General features: G+C 39.4%; 1 non-coding gene across 1 annotated transcript; it reads left to right on the plus strand.

Moving 5' to 3' along the window:
* Window positions 1–19131: 19131 nt before the first annotated feature.
* On the plus strand, window positions 19132–19238 carry LOC112999678 (small nucleolar RNA R71). The gene has a single exon (XR_003264888.1). It is a non-coding gene; the product is annotated as a small nucleolar RNA R71 (small nucleolar RNA).
* Window positions 19239–20342: the final 1104 nt, after the last annotated feature.

Genomic DNA, 20342 nt, shown 5'->3' on the forward strand with positions numbered 1-20342 from the left:
GAAGACATTGAAGTCTTGAAATGTAAAGAAGACATTGAAGTCTTGACAGAAGACATTGAAGTCTTTGAAATGTAAAAAAGATATTCAAGTCTTAACAAAAGATATTGAAGTCTTTGAAATGTAAAGGAGACGTTGAAGTCTTGACAAAAGACATTGAAGTCTTTGAAATGTAAGGAAGACATTGAAGTCTAAACAAAAGATATTGAAGTCTGTGAAATGCAAAGAAGACATTGAAGTCTTGACATAAGACATTGAAGTGTTTGAAATGTAAAGAAGACATTGAAGTCTTGACAAAAGACATTGAAGTCTTGAAATGTAAAGAAGACATTCAAGTCTTGACAGAATACATTAAAGTCTTGAAATGTAAAGAAAACATTGAAGTCTTTGAAATGTAAAGAAGGCATTGAAGTCTTGACAAAAGACATTAAAGTCTTTGAATTGAAGTCTTTGAAATGTAAAGAAGACATTGAAGTCTTGACAAAAGACCAATGTCTTTGAAATTTAAAGAAGGAGTGAATAGATAATTTAGTCCCTGAGATTGTACCCATTTTGTATATTAGTCCCTAACTTAATATTAAATTCAAAATAGTCTCTATCTTTGCATAAGTGTTGCAAAATAGTCCTTCCGTTAAATTTTAAAGTAACGCCGTTAGTGAGGTCAATTTTAGTGCCACGTGGACTATCCAACGTGACACTGAAGGATGACGTGGCATGACACGTGGATGTGTCTCCTAAAAGATGCCACGTCATTTGATGATAAAAAACAAGTAAATAGGCAATTTAGTCCCTGACTTTGTACCCCTGTTGCATATTAGTCCCTAACTTAATGAAAAATTCAAAATAGTGCTTATCTTTTGCATAAGTGTTGCAAAATAGTCCTTAACTTAAAAGATGCCAAAAATCGTGCTTAAAGTGTCCATGCATTGCAAAGGTTGTGCCTTGCACGATTTCTGGCGGCGCAGATTCCTCCTTGGATTCCTTGTCATCTTTTTATTCCTCTAGTTTTTTCTCTTCTTCTTTCTTTTGTTCTTCATTTGCTTTTTTCTCCTCCACTTTGTTTTCCTCTGGTTTTTTCTCTTCCTATTCGAAACACACAAAAAATCAGAACCCGGAATGATACATTGATGGTAATTGAAGAAAAAAAAAGAGGAAAAAAGAATGGTTATGCAGACCTCGCCCATTGGTGTTGACGACTACAGAGATAAGGTTGTTGCTGTGGATTTTTGGTTCTTTTTATTTGTGCAAGTGTGTGTGGGATCTTTTTCGTATATATGTTTCAATTGGTTCAGAACCATCAAATTTGAAGAAGTCACTCATTCTATCATCATCAAATGACGTGGCACTAAAATTGATCTCACTAACAACGTTACTTTAAAATTTAACGGAAGGACTATTTTGTAATACTTATGCAAAAGATAGAGACTATTTTGAATTTTTCATTAAGTTAGGGACTAATATGCAACAGGAGTACAAAGTCAGGGACTAAATTGCCTATTTACTCATTTTGTTATCATCAAATGGCGTGACATCTTTTAAGAGGCACGTCCACGTGTCATGCCATGCTTTAGTGCCACATTGGATAGTCCACGTGGCACTAAAATTGACCTCACTAACGGCGTTACTTTAAAATTTAACGGAAGAACTATTTTGCAACACTTATGCAAAGATATGGACTATTTTGAATTTAATATTAAGTTAGGGACTAATATGCAAAATGGGTACAATCTCAAGGACTAAATTGCCTATTTACTCTTTAAAGAAGACATTGAAGTCTTTGAAATGTAAAGAAGACATTGAAGTCTTTGAAATCTTTCACTAAAACGTGGACACGCTTGGTAAAGAAACAAACCCCTAAACCGATCAGAACAACATAATTTTTTTTTTGAAAAAAAAAAACAATTTGACTAATGGGGAATGAAAGCATGCAGATAGAATTTCTGATAACCAAAAATGAGATTTAAGACATTAGCATTTCATTTCTTAGAGAACATTAGAAGAAACACTGGGTCCAACCGAATAGAGGAAAATCGCTCAAGGTGTATAAAGTTTCACACAGGCAAGTATTTCATCTCAATTCCAAACCACAGATATGTCATAAATTGATTTTACAAGTCATTTTCCATTATATCAAAGATAATTTGATCGAGGCCGTACCCGAATCAAATAAATATTAAAATGCAGTAACTAGGAAGTGATCCTAGGTCGTTTCCCAACGAGCAATGATAAACCAAATGTTCATAACAGATAGTAGGAAAATAGTAACGAATTCGGGGGGGGGGGGGGTTGGTTGGTTTTGTAAATTAAACAGCGAATAGATGTGAATTAGAAAATATCAGAATTAAAACACGTTGCTTCCCCTTGATTCACAAGCAAGTCTCTTATCCTAGGTTACGAGAGTTTATGCTTTATCAGTTCAACCACTTAATCCAACCCTAAATTAAATTACTAAGCGAAATTTAACATGAGGCATTCATTATGTGATTAAGCAACACATACACCAATTAATCATAAACGATCATTAAGCATGAACGTAAATTAAGCGCAAAGACAATTAATCAAGCACTAAGCATGCATGAATTAATAGCAACAAATTCAGAATAATTAGTGAAGAGGAAAAACTGATCAGAATTTAATAGTAATAATAGAACCTCAAAGAGAAGTGTGCTTGATCCTCAAGAGAAAACAACGCTGGAGACTTAGCCTTCCATTAATCAATAGAGAACGAAATTTTATTGTTAAAACGAAAAGTAACAACTGGAATTGCAAAACGAAAAAGTGTCTAAAAGAAGAAGAGAAGCCTAAAACTCAAAACGAAAGAGGAGAGAGAGGAGAGAGCCTAAACTAGAACCTTGGTGCTGTTATATAATTTTTAGCCCCAAAGCTTACAAATCTGTTCTAAGTCCAAGCCCATAAATAAAATAAAATCTAGACAAGATAAGATAAGATAAAATAAAATCTAGATGAAATAAAATCTAAATAAGATAAGATATGATCTAGATGAAATAATATCTAGATTAGATAAAATCTAGATAAGATAAGATTTGATCTAGATAAGATAATATTTGATAAAATTGTCTGCTCTCTTCAAGTTCAAGCCCAATTCTGGATTCAAGCCCAATTGCTTATAATTCTCCTGAAATTAAATTAAAAACACAAAATTAGTCCAATAGGCCCAAATGATAAAACTGCATAATTAATTTGACAATTAAGACTAATAAGTAATTAAAATGGTGCAAAAAGGGTTAAGAAATAGGAAAAAATAATGGCACATCAAAACCCCCTATACTTAGCCTTTTGCACTCCTGGGCAAAATGGAACAAAGAACAAAATCCAAGGATATCAAAGAGAGACAAATAAAAACATTTACATATTTCTCAATGAACATCAAGGAATGAAAGGAATGGGTAACATCTAACATGAAGAGATCCAAAGAGTTAAGACATTCGTGGAAATCATCCAAGCAACCCAATCATGGCAAAATAGTTAATCAGCTAAAGAATGAAAAGTGATAAAGTCTCACAAGATATACACTCTACCTCTCAAGTGTCTAGGCTACTATTTACCCTCAGAGCACCCATGAAAACCAACACCACATAAACTTAGCAAGATTCTAAAATTGACAATCAACCCATAAACACAAGCACATGAGGATCAAAAGGTCTTTTAAGGTTGTAATGGGGCCAAGGACAAGGTAGGGAAAAATATGGAATAAGTAGCTAAATCCCAAAGGAATAGAGGAGCAATGGGGAATAAGTGCATATTAATAAAAAAAATAAGAAAACCTAAAGATAAAATTTTAAACGCAAAGAGTAGAGCCAAGAGTCTCGTCATTCTTTTTCCATTTAAGATCTTATTCACTCAACTTTACTGCTTTTCTCTTATTTTTTTTCGAATTGATTCAACTTGAATTTATTTTGTTTGCATTTTTTTTGAACAGTAGCATTTGAGAACTAGCATATCATTTAGCAGCATGTCCAACATTTAACCCATATACAATGTACATCAGTATGGCCCAAAAATACATCATGAAGCATAGCCAACAAAACATGTTATCCAACAAAACCCCCCACACTTATCCCCAAAACAATTCCAAAGCTCCAAAATTCCTTAAGGTTAAGGTGAGATCATGGTTTTTCACTTAAGGCTTATAATGAGCTTCAAAACAAGGAAAGGGAAACAAAGCTCAAAAAGGCTATCAAAGGAATTAATTCAAGGTAAGTCCATTTGGCTAGAGGCTTATAAGAACAAAATTGCCTAAATCATTTCCAAATATGCATGTGAATTAGGAAGCGTCAACAAGAATCAAGCCAAGGCTATTGTGCAAGCAATCAATGGGGCAAAACACACCAAATGATTATGATGATGGATGGCTCAAATTCTCACAAAGGTGAACTTATCACTTTCAAATTGAGCTTTCAAAACTATCATGACATGTAGAGGAAAAACAAGGATTTCAAATCACAAAATGTCAATAGACTTTTATTTTCAAAACAATTACCCATTACTTGAACATATCCTATAATTCAAAGAAAAACATGCAAAGTTGTACATGCAAATAGAATTGACCTAAAATATTAAACTAGAAACCCAACAAAACTAACAAAATTAACAAATCCAACAAAACTAGCAAAACCAAAACCAAAGAACACTCCCCCCCCATACTTAAACAACACATTGTCCTCAATGTAGCACAATTAAAAGATTAAAGGCAATTAAACCATCAAATAGAATCGGACAAATGTAATAAAAGTAAAGGAGGAGATAGGAAAAGAAAAACTCCCTAAGTCATGGTGGAGGAAGAGTAGGGTGGAGTAAGGAAGTCTCTTCCACCACTACGTCCACTAAAGAAGGGTTTGTGAGAAATGGCTTAAGTCGGTGTCCATTGACCCTGAAGCTCTTGTTTGTGGAGTCGCTTTTGATCTCAACTGTACCATAAGGAAAAACATTAGTAACAACAAAAGGACCAATCCACTTAGACCTCAACTTACCACTCATGAGTCCAAGCCTAGAATTATACAATAACACTTTTTGCCCAACCATGAACTCCTTCTTAATTATCATGCTATCATGGAACTTCTTGGTCTTTTCTTTGTAGAACTTGGCATTCTCATACGCTTCTAGCCGGATCTCATCTAACTCACTCAGTTGCAACTTTCTTTCCTCACCAGCTTGATGCATAGAGAAGTTGCAGGTCTTCACTGCCCAGTATCCTTTGTGCTGAATCTTCACTGGAAGATGACATGCCTTTCCAAAGACAACCCGATAAGGAGACATTCCTATGGGTGCTTTGTAGGCAGTCCGATGTGCCCAAAGAGCATCATCAAGCCTGGTACTTCAATCTTTCCAGCTTGGCTGCACAATCTTCTCTAAAATTCTCTTGATCTCCCTGTTAGAAATTTTTGCCTGTCCATTGGTTTGGGGGTGGTATGGTGTGGATACCCTGTATACAACCCCGTACTTTTTAAGCAAGGCATGCATTGATTTCTTGCAAAAATGGGTTCCTTGATCACTAACGATTGCTTTAGGTACTCCAAACCTGCAAAACAGATTAGATCTGACAAAATCTGCAACAAGCTTAGCATCATTAGTTCTAATGGGCATGACTTCCACCCATTTTGAAACATAATCAACTGCTAGGAGAATGTAAACATAACCAAAAGAGACAGGAAAATGGCCCATGAAATCTATGCCCCAGACATCAAACACCTCATAGAATAGCATAGGTTGCTGAGGCATTTGTTGTCGCCATGTAAGTGCACTTCCTGCTCTCTGACACTGCTCACAAGTGCTACAAATCTTCCACACATCTTTAAAGATGGTGGGCCAATAAAAGCCACAGTCAAGCACTTTGCGAGCTGTCCTTTGAACTCCCAGTGCGGAAGAATGGCAAAACTGCAGGACTGAGTCAGTCTCATGATCTGGGATGCATCGTCTAATGACCTGATCACTGCACAATTTCCACAAGTAGGCGTCATCCCAAATAAAATGCTTAGCATCACTTTTAATTTTATCTTTTTGAGCTTTAGATGCCAAGGGAGGAAAAATAAAATCAACTAAATAATTGACAATGTTAGCAAACCAGGGAGTAGAAAGAGAATCATAAATACTATACAATATATATAAATGATCATCCGAGAAATCATCCCAAATGGGTGAGTCCTCATCAGACACATGTTCGATCCGACTCAAATGATCAACAACTAAATTTTGTGCTCCGCTCCTATCACGGATCTCCAAGTCAAACTCTTGGAGCCAGAGCATCCATCGGATCAACCTAGGCTTTGAATCAACCTTCTTCAACAAGTACTTTAAAGCTGCATGGTCAGTATAAACAATAATGTGAGTACCAAGCAAATAAGAACGAAATTTTTCAAGAGCAAAAACTGTGGCTAGTAGCTCTTTCTTAGTAGTAGTATAATTCGCTTGGGCAGCATCTAAAGTCCTAGAAGCATAATATATCACCCTAGGCAATTTATCAATTTTCTGAGCAAGGACAACCCCCAATGCATAATTGGATGCATCACACATAAGCTCAAAATGGACTGTCCAGTCGGGTGCCTGGATGATGGGGGTGGTAGTCAGTGCTCTTTTGAGGCAATCAAAAGCCTCTTTGCATTTATCATTAAAGTCAAACTCCATCTCCTTTTGCAACAAGTTGGATAGTGGAAGGGCTACTTTGCTAAAATCTCTTATAAAGCGCCTGTAGAATCCTGCATGACCAAGAAAAGATCGCACCTCTCGCACGCAAGAGAGGTAAGGCAATTGTGAAATAACAGAAATTTTTGCAGGATCGACTTCAATGCCCTTTTTGGAAATAATGTGGCCTAAAACTATACCTTGCTCAACCATAAAATGACATTTTTCAAAATTTAGAACAAGGTTAGTTTTAGTGCATCTATTCAAAACCTTTTCCAAACTGTCCAAACAAATATCAAAAGAGGATCTATATACAGTGAAATCATCCATAAACACCTCTATGAAATTTTCTAAAAAATCACTAAAAATACTAATCATGCACCGCTGGAAGGTACCAGGGGCATTGCACAGGCCGAAAGGCATCCTCCTATAGGCAAAAGTGCCGAAGGGGCAGGTGAATATGGTCTTTTCCTGATCCTCAGGAGCAATAGTGATTTGCATATAACCAGAAAAACCATCAAGGAAACAATAGTGAGATTTACCTGCCAGGCGTTCAAGCATCTGGTCAATGAATGGCAGGGGAAAATGGTCCTTTTTGGTAATTCAATGCTGGTTGGATATTGTTGAAATTCTGATACCAATGACAGATGTCGTATCGGATGTCACGACATCACGCTTCAGAACATGCAGATGATGTTTGACAGTATGAACAAATTAAACAAGTAAATAACACAAGAAAATTGTTAACCCAGTTCGGTGCAACGTCACCTACATCTGGGGGCTACCAAGCCAGGGAGGAAATCCACTAAAATAGTGTTAGTTCGAAGATCTAACAGCCACTGTTTACAACCTTCTCACCTAACCACTACCCGTGCAACCTCTACCTAAGAGCCACTCTTAGATATGAGAACCCCTCTCACTCCCTCTCAATCACTCTCCCGTGTTTACAAATAAATCAAAGACACACCAGAGATTGCTCTCTGAACAAAAGAGATCAACTCTACACACTCAGGTCCAACACTTGATGTTAGGGTAACATCAAGGTGGCTCACAAAACACTCAAGTCCCAAAACTCACAAAATAACTCTTCAATCCCGGACTTGGTAGAAAACTCGTGCAGCCTTCATGTTTATATAGCAGTGTGCGTATCTGGGCTGCAACAACTTGCGCTGGATAAGATCTATCATTCTCCTGAAAAATCTGCACTTAAAGATCTAAAAGATAAAGTTTGATCTTTTAGTTTTTATCTTTAATCTCTAATCCCTGAACGAACTATTCAAGTTTGTAATTCGAACTTTAATTATCTTTTAATTCGTTCCTAAAGATAGATCGTCTAATCTGTTGCTAACTGCACAATAATCTGTTAAAGATATAACAGATTTATGTGTCCAGTATTTTCGGGCAGGATGTCCTGGACATTGTATCCGACATCGTGGATCCTGCAGCTTCAATTCTTCATTTGACATTTTATCTTGCCTTGTGCATTGTGGAGCCCAATCTGATTCCTTGACATAACGTTGGACATCATGTGCAGCAACTCCAGCTTTCCTTCATTGTCTAAGTGCTTATGTTTTAACAAAATTTTAGCCAATCTTTTAAAACTCAGTAGAGCTAAGCACTAACAATCTCCCCCTTTGGCAAATTTTGTCTAAAACATACTTAGACACTTCCTGAGCAGGTACGAGCAGTTATGCAAGTGGGATCAGCAACTTTCATTATCAGAGTAATCAAGCACAGCGGTATCTGTAGTGGCGACAACAAAATTCTGCAAGTTGCAAGTCGTTTCCAGGATGTCACGACATCTCACGTGACATCAGCTTTCTGCTCCCCCTGTCTCCATGCTCCTACTGCTGTGAAGCAGTTCACTGCGGCAGCTTCTATCAGCTACTAGTTTTAGTAGCTTACAACAATCATCATCAGCAGCAGTAGTATAAATACTACTCCATCATATAACTACTACTCCCCCTCAAAGTCATAAATCATGCATAATATAATATCCTACTACTCACTGCTGCTCAACATCATACATCATATATACTACTCCCCCTTTTTAGACAGAATTTGGCAAAAGTAGAATGCATGAAATTAATGTGCAAATATTACAGACCAATAACTAGTAAAAGTAAAAGCAAAAATAAAGTTCTGATGGTCATGGGGTGGCTTCAGAATCATCATCATCTGATTCTGTATCCTCTGCTGCATCTTCCTCTTCCTCAGCTGCTTCTTCTTCTTCCTCAGCTGCTTCTTCTTCTTCCTCAGCTGCTTCACCATCATCAATGCCACTGTCTGAGAGTCTTTTGATCAGGCGTTCCAGCTCCATTTTCTTCTCTGTGGTGGCTTTGATGGTTGCTTCCAGCACCTTGCATGTGTCCTTGAGTTCAGCAATCAAAGCATCCTTGGACACAGCACCTGAAGCAGCAGCTTTCCCTGATGTCGAGACAATGTCTGGGACATGTGTCCCCTCAAACAGTTTGTAATGCAAGGATAGAGCAGATTCTCTCTTCTTCACAGAGTCAGTGTAGTTTAAAATATTGGGATGTTGACTCAACATAATGCCACACAATACAGTTGGGAAGGCAATGGGTAATTTGACAGCAAAGGATTCTGAATGCTTAACAGTTTGATCAAAAATATAGTTTCCAAAATTAAATTTGGACTTGGTTCCAACAGCATACAGAAATTTACCCAAACCTGTGGCAACAGTGGAAGTATGATTGGTGGGTACCCAGTTTGCAGCGCCAATCCTGTGCAGGATTGCATACTTCACACTTAGCTTCCCTACAGAAAGCTTCCCTTTCTTTGGCCAATGCTGGACTTGTTTGGCAGTGATTTCCTTGGCAATTTGATGCTCAGAAACAGCAATATCCACCACTCCTTCAGTTGGTCTGCCCAGGTATTTGTTGATTACAGCAGGGGAGAATCTAACACATTTTCCTCTGACAAACACTTTCTGATACTCATCACTCTTTCTGTTTGTTATGTCAGAGGGAATGTTGACAATGAATTCCCTGACTAGACTTTCATAGCAATCTCCCAACTTGGTGACAGTTTTCAGCAGTCCAGCAGCCTTGATGAGGTCCATGATCTCCTTGCAATCCAAGGCATCTCTTCCCAGTTCTCTTTCTAAGGCAAGTCTGCGTTGATATACAAATTTCCACCTTTCAACATTGCCAATGGAGTGGAATGAGATGTTGTCCAATGGTGCATCAGGGACATTTCCAGGCACCTTTTTCCCTGATTTCTTGGCCCTCTTGATGTCGGGAACATCTAGTTCGACATCATCATCAGAGTCAGATGAGGAAATTTCTTTCCTCTTCTTGGAAGGGATTGCAACTTTGCTCCATCTGGATGTGGTAGGAGTGATTGGAGTGCTCTTCTTCTGTGCCATAGTTTTGATTCGTCCAGACCTAGTAATGGGGGTTTTTCCCTTTCTGCTTTGTAATCTTTCTGCAATGCCAGGTGCCAACTTGTTGGCAATGGGTTCCTCATCAGATTCTACTTCTTCTAGGTCAATGAGGTCACCTGGAGCAGGTTCTGGTGCCCTTGGTGCAGGGGTCTCCTCTGTGGCTTGATCCTCTTCCTCTGTTGATTCCTCTTTACTGGATGAAGAGAGGACTTCAGCATTTGGGGTGGAAGATGTTGGAACATCTTTATCAGCATCAGGGACAGAAACATTTGGGGTGGAAGATGTTGGAACATCTTTATCAGCATCAGGGACAGAAGCATTTTTCAAAATGCTACTCACAATACTGCGGATCTTCTTATCCATCTCCGTGTCTACTTCCCTAGGATTTGTTGCAAGGCTAGGGTTTTCAGAAGTCTTCACTCCCTGTTGTCTTTTGGGGACCAGTTTTTCAGGAACAGGGGCTGGACCAGGAATCATTTGTATGGGTTGGATATTGAATTCAAGTCGTTCCTGGTTTGATGGTGCTTTGGTGGATGAAGGAGATGATGGTACAGAGGGTGAACCAGGAGCTGAAGTTTCTTTTGGTGCGGTAGCCATGGAGAAGCAGAGCCTTTGGAGTGGTTTCGTAAATCTCTGAGAGCTGTTGGGGAATGCTGATGAAACCGAGATTACCACGTAAATATGAGTTTGAATGAGGAATGTAGAGGGACGTGTGAAGCAACGGTCGAATTTGTTTTGGCCCAGTAGTGAACGCGCTATTAACGTTTGAGCACGTTCAGATAAAAGTAATTGCTATAAATCCTCTAGCAGACAAATGCCCAGCTTGCCCCTCAGTTTTTCAAACTGATTTGCATCCAATGCCTTTGTGAAAATATCTGCTATTTGTTCCTCAGTGTCAACATGCTTCAGTGTGATAACTTTATCATCAACAAGATCTCTAATATAGTGATGTCTAATGTCAATGTGCTTGGTTCTGCTGTGTTGAACAGGATTTTTAGAAATATTAATAGCACTCAAGTTGTCACAGTACAATGTCATGACATCTTGTTCGACATTGTACTCCTTAAGCATCTGCTTCATCCAAACTAGTTGTGAACAGCTGCTTCCTGCTGCAATATACTCTGCTTCTGCAGTAGATAGGGACACACAGTTCTGCTTCTTGCTGAACCATGAAATAAGATTGTTGCCCAAATAGAAGCATCCACCAGAAGTGCTTTTTCTGTCATCTGCACTTCCAGCCCAATCAGCATCACAATACCCAACCAGCATTGAATCTGAACAATGACAGTACATAATCCCATAGTCACTGGTGCCATTTACATATTTCAGAATTCTCTTTACTTGATTCAAGTGACTTATCTTGGGATTGGCTTGATATCTTGCACAAACACCTACTGCAAAGGTGATGTCAGGTCTGCTTGCTGTTAAATATAGTAAGCTCCCAATCATGCTTCTGTACAGACTTTGATCAACACTGGTGCCAGCTTCATCTTTTGACAGCTTCAAGTGAGTAGGTGCAGGTGTTCTTTTATGGCTGGCATTTTCCATCCCAAACTTCTTGACAATGTTCTTTGCATACTTGCTTTGTGAGAGGAATATGGAGTCTTCCATCTGCTTCACTTGGAGTCCCAGAAAATAAGTCAGCTCTCCAACAAGACTCATCTCAAATTCAGATTGCATCTGTTGGACAAAATGTCGAAGCATCTCATTCGACATCCCTCCAAACACAATGTCATCAACATATATCTGTGCTATCATCAAGTTTTCAGCATCTTGTTTGACAAAGAGAGTCTTGTCAATTCCTCCCTTCCTATACCCTTGCTGAGTAAGGAACTCTGTTAGCCTTTCATACCAAGCTCTTGGAGCTTGCTTCAATCCATAGAGAGCCTTCTTAAGCCTGTATACATGATCTGGATGAGTTGGATCTACAAATCCCTTTGGCTGCTCCACATAGGCTTCTTCATTCAGGTATCCATTCAGAAATGCGCTCTTCACATCCATCTGGTACAACTTGAATTTGAGGATGCAAGCTACACCAAGTAACAATCTGATGGACTCAAGTCTAGCAACAGGGGCGAAAGTTTCATCAAAGTCTACACCTTCAATCTGAGTGTAGCCTTGAGCAACAAGTCTGGCCTTGTTTCTGGTTATAACACCTTCTTCATTGGTTTTGTTCTTGAAGATCCACTTGGTGCCAATCACATTAGTTCCCTCGGGTCTAGGAACTAGCTCCCAAACTTCATTCCTTTTGAATTGCTCCAATTCTTCTTGCATAGCATTGATCCAGAACTCATCAGTCAGTGCCTCTTTCACGTTCTTTGGCTCAGTTTTGGAGACAAAGCATGAATTGGAGACAATCTCAATCTCCCTTGATCTTGTAGTGACTCCTCTGTTTGGATCTCCTATAATCAGCTCCTTGGGGTGCATCTTCTGGATTCTAATGGAAGGACTCTTGTCAGGTTGATTGATGTTTGGTTCATCTGTAGCAGAATCAGAGTTTTCTGCTTTTTCTGCATTTTCTGCACTTTTAGCTGTATCTGCTACATTGTCTCCCGATGTTCTGACATCTTCTTCGACATCCTTCTTTCTTACTGGAGTTAGATCATCAACAACCACATTGATGGATTCCATCACAGTTCTGGTTCTGGAATTGAGTACTCTATATGCTCTGCTGTTTGTGGAGTATCCCAAGAATATTCCTGCATCACTCTTGGGATCCACCTTTCTCCTTTGCTCTCTATCTGCCAAAATGTAACATGGACTTCCAAAGATGTGGAAGTGCTTGACAGTTGGCTTCCTCCCTTTCCAGATTTCATACAGTGTGGTCGGAGTCCCTCTTCTAAGTGTGACTCTGTTGTGGATATAGCATGCTGTGTTCATGGCTTCAGCCCAGAGATTATAGGGAAGTTCTTTGGCATGAAGCATGACCCTAGCAGCTTCTTGCAAAGTCCTGTTTTTCCTTTCAACTATGCCATTTTGTTGTGGTGTAATGGCTGCAGAGAACTCATGAGTGATGCCTTCAGATGTGCAGAATTCAATAAACTTACTGTTTTCAAACTCTCTGCCATGGTCACTCCTAATTCTCTTGATGACACAGTCTTTTTCTCTTTGAAGTCTTAGACTCAACTCCTTGAATACTTCAAAGGTGTCTGATTTCTCTCTGATAAAGTTGACCCAGGTAAATCTGGAGAAATCATCCACAACAACATAGGCATACCTTTTTCCTCCAAGGCTTTCAACTTGCATAGGCCCCATCAAGTCCATGTGAAGTAGTTCCAGCACCCTGGAAGTGGTCTGATGTTGAAGCTTCTGGTGGGACATCTTGACTTGCTTTCCAATCTGACATTCACCACAGATTCTGCCTTCTTCTATTTTCAGATTGGGAATGCCTCTAACAGCACCTTTGTCAATGATTTTCTTCATGCCTCTTAAGTGCAGATGTCCAAATCTTTGATGCCATATTTTGACTTCATCTTCTTTGGAGGATAGACATATGGAGGAGTAACTGGTTTCTTGAGGTGTCCATAGGTAACAGTTGTCCTTTGATCTGCTGCACTTCATTAGAACTTCACTCTTCTCATTTGTCACCAAGCATTCTGACTTTGTGAAGTTTACATTGAATCCTTCATCACACAACTGACTGATGCTGATCAAGTTTGCAGTCAGTCCCTTCACCAGCAGTACTTTGTTCAGACTAGGAAGTCCATCATGGACTAGCTTTCCCATTCCAGTGATCTTTCCTTTAGAGCCATCTCCAAATGTCACATAGCTAGTGGAGCAGGGTTCAATGTTCACCAGGAATTCTTTAACTCCTGTCATGTGTCTGGAACAGCCGCTATCTAGGTACCAATCTTCCTTAGCTGATGCTCTAAGTGAAGTATGAACAACAAGACTGACAATCTTGTGTTTTGGAACCCACATCATCTTCCTTCTGCTGCTGCTACTTTGAGTTCCATGATGTGGATGGCCATGTAGATGATAGCAAAAGGGCTTTATGTGACCATACTTGCCACAGTAGTGACACCTCCACTTCTTTCTTTTGCTCCTTTTCTGCTTCGTTCCATGATGTCGAGACCGATGTTGTGACATCGTGGCTCCAGTGCTGTTTTTGGCAGGAACAAATTCTGTCATGGTTATTCTGCCAGCAGATTTATGATTAAACCCAAGTCCTCTCTGGTTTCCAACATTCTTCCCAAGCTGTAGCACCTCATCAAGCATATCTGAGCCTTTATTCAGCATCTTTATTGATTTTGTCATGTTTTCCAGTTTAGAGTTCAGAAAACCAATTTCTCCTTTAAGCTCAGAGATTTCCTCTTCATGTGCCTCCTTCTCAGCCTCCAGATTTGCAATGACCTTCTTCAGTTGTGCTTCTTGCTGAAGGATCTTCTCACTTTTGATGCATAGTTCTCTATAGGATATAGCAAGCTCATCAAAAGTGATTTCACTATCTATATCACTTGAATCTTCAGCAGATTCAAATCTCCCAGTGAGTGCATTCACATCTCTGTCAGAATCACTTTCTTGTTCACTCTCTGTATCATCAGACCGACATACAGAAAGTCCTTTCCTCTGCTTCTTGAGATGGGTGGGACATTCAGCTTTGATGTGTCCATAGCCTTCACACCCATGGCATTGAATTCCTTTGCTGTGACTGGGCTTTTCATCTGACTTTTTCTGGTATTCACTACCTTTCCTGATGTCGAAAGGGATGTTCCGGACATGTGGTTTCTGCCTCCTGTCCATTCTGTTCAGCACTTTGTTGAACTGTTTTCCAAGGAGCACAACTGCGTTAGTCAGACCTTCATCAGTATCCAGGTCATACTCATCTTCTTCTCCTTCATCATTGGACACGAACGCCAGGTTCTTGCTCTTCTTTTCAGTCCTATCCGAGAGTCCTAGCTCAAAGGTTTGAAGGGAACCAATGAGTTCATCTACTCTCATGTTGCAAATGTCTTGGGCCTCCTCTATTGCAGTGACTTTCATGTCAAATCTCTTAGGCAAAGATCTGAGGATCTTTCTCACCAGCTTTTCATCTGTCATCCTTTCTCCCAAGGCAGTGCAAGCATTGGCAATTTCAAGAATGTTCATGTGGAAGTCATGAATACACTCTTCCTCCTTCATCTTCAGATTTTCGAATTTTGTAGCCAATAGTTGCAATCTGGACATCTTCACTTTGGAGGTTCCTTCATGAGTGGTTTTCAGGATCTCCCATGCATCCTTGGCCACTGTGCATGTGTTGATCAGTCTGAAGATATTCTTGTCAACTCCATTGAATAGGGCATTCAAGGCTTTGGAGTTTCCAAGTGCCAATTCGTCTTCTTCTTTTGTCCAGTCTTCTTCTGGCTTCAATCCATCAGTGGGCTTTCCTTCTGTGTCCAGCATCTTGGGATGTTCCCAGCCTTTGATGACAGCTTTCCAGGTTCTGCTATCCAGTGATTTGAGGAAGGCCACCATCCTTGCTTTCCAGTATTCATAGTTGGTTCCATCCAGAATTGGTGGTCTGTTCACTGGTCCTCCTTCTTTCTCCATGTTCATCAGAATTTATCTCCCTAGATCTCACTCAGTGATTTAGAGTGCCCGCTCTGATACCAATTGAAATTCTGATACCAATGACAGATGTCGTACCGGATGTCACGACATCACGCTTCAGAACATGCAGATGATGTTTGACAGTATGAACAGATTAAACAAGTAAATAACACAAGAGAATTGTTAACCCAGTTCGGTGCAACGTCACCTACATCTGGGGGCTACCAAGCCAGGGAGGAAATCCACTAAAATAGTGTTAGTTCGAAGATCTAACAGCCACTGTTTACAACCTTCTCACCTAACCACTACCCGTGCAACCTCTACCTAAGAGCCACTCTTAGATATGAGAACCCCTCTCACTCCCTCTCAATCACTCTCCCGTGTTTACAAATAAATCAAAGACACACCAGAGATTGCTCTTTGAACAAAAGAGATCAACTCTACACACTCAGGTCCAACACTTGATGTTAGGGTAACATCAAGGTGGCTCACAAAACACTCAAGTCCCAAAACTCACAAAATAACTCTTCAATCCCGGACTTGGTCGAAAACTCGTGCAGCCTTCATGTTTATATAGCAGTGTGCGTATCTGGGCTGCAACAACTTGCGCTGGATAAGATCTATCATTCTCCTGAAAAATCTGCACTTAAAGATCTAAAAGATAAAGTTTGATCTTTTAGTTTTTATCTTTAATCTCTAATCCCTGAACGAACTATTCAAGTTTGTAATTCGAACTTTAATTATCTTTTAATTCGTTCCTAAAGATAGATCGTCTAATCTGTTGCTAACTGCACAATAATCTGTTAAAGATATAACAGATTTATGTGTCCAGTATTTTCGGGCAGGATGTCCTGGACATTGTATCCGACATCGTGGATCCTGCAGCTTCAATTCTTCATTTGACATTTTATCTTGCCTTGTGCATTGTGGAGCCCAATCTGATTCCTTGACATAACGTTGGACATCATGTGCAGCAACTCCAGCTTTCCTTCATTGTCTAAGTGCTTATGTTTTAACAAAATTTTAGCCAATCTTTTAAAACTCAGTAGAGCTAAGCACTAACAGTCGATGCAGAATCTCCAACTGTTTTGCACCCGAGTAGGAATCAACTCCTCCTTTTCATTTTTTATCACGGTGAGACCGGTTTTCTTCGGGACTACCTGGACGGGACTCACCCATTGGTTGTCGGAGATAGGATAAATGATTCCAGCTTACAAAAGCTTGGTTACCTCCTTCTTCACTACATCAAGAATCACCGGGTTGAGTCTTCTCTGTGGCTGTCTTACTGGTTTAGCCTCATCTTCTTAATTTATCTGATGCATACATGTGGATGGGCTAATACTAGGAATGTGTACCAGGGTCCAGCCTATAGCCTTCATATGCTTCTTGAGAACTGATAACAGCTTCTCCTCTTGCTCATCAGCAAGGGAGGCAGATATAATTACTAGAAAACTTTTGATATCATCCAAGTAAGCATATTTTAAATTTGATGGCAGAGGCTTCAATTCTGGTGTGGGCGGATGGATAGTGGTAGAAAGAGATGGTTTCTTAGCCTGTACCTCATAAAGAAAGTCAGAGGTATGTGTACTTCCTGAAACATGGTTAGTTCTATCTGACTCTAGAAACTCAATCTCAAGAGGTAAAACATCACCAGACATGTAATCAATATAAATTTCAGATTCACTCTTAGCATCAAATTCAGACATATGATCAAGTACAAATTCAGATTCAATGCATGAAGAGTGATAGACATGCAAATTAGAATGAAGATCAGTTATGTAGTCATCAACAATATGGTCAATTATTTCAGCACGAAATATAGAAAGATCTTCAGATGGGTGTTTCATAGCATCAAGAATATTAAAATGAGTAGTTATATCACCAAAATCCATAGATAGTGTGCCTGCATATACATCTATCTTAGTTCTAGCAGTTTTCATAAAAGGTATGCCTAGAATGATGGGAACTGATCCTTTAGAAAATCCCTCCTCCATATTCAAAATATAAAAATCAACAGGGAAAATCAGTTCACCAACTCTAACTAAGACATCCTTTATGAAACTAGCAGGATAGGCAACACTTCTATTAGCTAAATGAATTACCACATCAGTTGACTGCAAAGGACCAAGAGATAGAGAATTAAAAATAGACAGAGGCATAACAATAACAGAAGCTCCTAAATCTAGCATGGCATTGTCAAACTTACTGTTCCCTATAATACAAGGTATGCTGAATGTACCTGGATGTTTACATTTTTCAGGGATTTGGGGAACAGATTTACCAATCAATGCGGAGACATTTCTGCCCATACTAATTCTTTCACTTCCTTTAAGCTTCCGCTTATTAGTGCACAACTCCTTCAAGAATTTAGCATATCTTGGAATTTTCTTTATTGCATCCAGGAGAGGTATGTTTACCTCTACTTTTCTAAATGTTTCCAAGATCTCCTTCTCTGCCTCTTCCATTTTTTTTTGGAAATTGCTCTTGGAAGGAATGGAAGAGGGATATGCTGCTTCTGTAAATTAGAATTACCAGTGGAAGATTCACCTACATAGAAATTGTTAGGTAACTTACTCTTTAAATTTTTGTCATCAGCTTTTTTTGGAGTAGAGTGAAGTTGGGCAGGTTCATTTGCAGATGAGGAGGATGTTGCTGGTTGAGGTCCTTGACACTGCTTTCCTAACCTCAATGTAATGACACTCACATTTTTGGGATTCTGGACAGATTGAGAAGGTAATCTGTCAGAATTCTGGGACTGTTGTTGATTTAACTGTGTAGCCAATTGTCCTATCTGATTAGTTAAGCTCTGAATGGAGGCTTTGGTTTCTTGTTGAAACTGCATGTTTTGCATAGTCATTTGCCTCACAAGTTCTTCAAGGGAAGGTTGCGGAGGGGCCTCAACTGTTTACTGTTTCTGGGGTTGTTGCTGTTGTTGTTGTTGCTGCTAGATTGGTGGAGGAACGTATGGTCTGCTTGGGCCAACAACATTCTGGAAATAAGGCTATTGTTGTTGCTGCTATTGTGAAGGACTCAACCATCTAAGGTTGGGATGATTCCTCCACCCGGGATTGTACCTGTTGCTGGAGAGGTCATAATTGTTCTGTTGTGGCTGATTTTGCTGCTGAGGTTGAGGAGGTCTATTGTAGATGTTTGCATCATAAGCCTTAGGTTGTTCAATTGCTTCAGATTGTTGCACAGAAGGGCAAAGGTTTGTGTGGTGGTCGGCAGAGGAGCATAAACCACAGAGTCTGGCGACAGGTGCAGATTTTTTATTCATGGCCAGTTGGGTTACCAGGTTAACCAAGGCATCTAGTTTACCTTCAAGCTTCTTAGTCTAACCTAATGAAGAAGAATTCGTGGCTACTTTATGCACTCCTCTAATGACAATAGCATCACTTCTGGCACTAAATTGCTGGGAGTTTGAATCCATCTTCTCAATTAAATTTCTGGCTTCAGCAGGAATCATGTCTCCAAGGGCTCCACCACTGGCAGCATCTATCATACTTCTCTCCATGTTACTGAGTCCTTCATAAAAATATTGGAGAAGAAGCTGCTCAGAAATCTGGTGGTGAGGGCAACTGGCACATAATTTCTTGAATCTCTCCCAGTATTCATATAAGCTCTCTCCACTGAGTTGCTTAATTCCTGAAATATCTTTTCTGATGGTCGTGGTCCTAGAAGCAGAGAATTTTTTTTCTAAGAATACTCTCCTAAGGTCATCCCAGCTCGTGATGGACCTTGGAGCAAGGTAATATAGCCAGTCCTTTGCCACTCCCTCTAAAGAATGAGGAAAAGCCTTTAGAAATATGTGATCCTCTTGGACATCTGGGGGTTTCATGGTGGAGCAGACAATATGGAATTCTTTCAGATGTTTGTGTGGGTCTTCACCTGCAAGGCCATGAAACGTTGGAAGCAAATGAATTAGTCCAGTTTTAAGAACATATGGGACATCCTCATCTGGGTATTGGATGCACAAGCTTTCGTAGGTGAAATTAGGTGCAGCCATTTCCCTTAGAGTCCTCTCACGGGGTGGAGGTTGTGCCATGTTCTCAGAATGTTCAAAATCAGAATGTTCAAAATTATAATGCTCTAAATCTGGATGCTCAAAATCATCAATAACAGAATGCTTAGGATGCTCAAAAGGTACAAGATGATGGCTAACTAATTTATGAAATGTCCTATCTATCTCAAGATCAAAGGGTTGTAAGTCAGATGGATTGCCTCTAGTCATACACTATATTCAGCATGCACAACTAGTTGCCTTCTTGTGCAAGTAACAGTGTAGGTTTGAACTACAACTACCCTCAAATGATATCCAAATGACTTGAAATTTTGTGAGCAACACCCTAAAATCATGAAAAGGTGGCACAAAAGTTTTCAAACAAAAATTCAAAGTCTAACTATGGAAACTACCTAAGGAAAGTTTAGAAAAATAAAACAATAAAACTTGAAAAAAAAACTAGTAAACAGGTGATTTTGGATAGCTACAGACTTCAGCCGGCCTTTGGCCAGCTGCCACAATATGGGAAATTTTTATCTACCCCAAATACATATATAATAATAGTCATTCTGATACCCGAAGCAAAAGTTATGGCCGTTTGAAATTTTGACAAAAATCAAATTCACTACTTTTTTGGAACTTTCAAATCTGACAAAACTAAGGGCTCCAGCTATTTTTCCCACAAAATATGGATCAAAAGAACCTACCACACCAAAATTCAGCCAAAAATAACAACCCTAACTATCAAAACAAAAATCGCCTATTAAATTG

This window comes from Glycine max, chromosome 15 (genome assembly GCF_000004515.6).
Source record: "Glycine max cultivar Williams 82 chromosome 15, Glycine_max_v4.0, whole genome shotgun sequence".
NCBI lineage: Eukaryota > Viridiplantae > Streptophyta > Magnoliopsida > Fabales > Fabaceae > Glycine > Glycine max.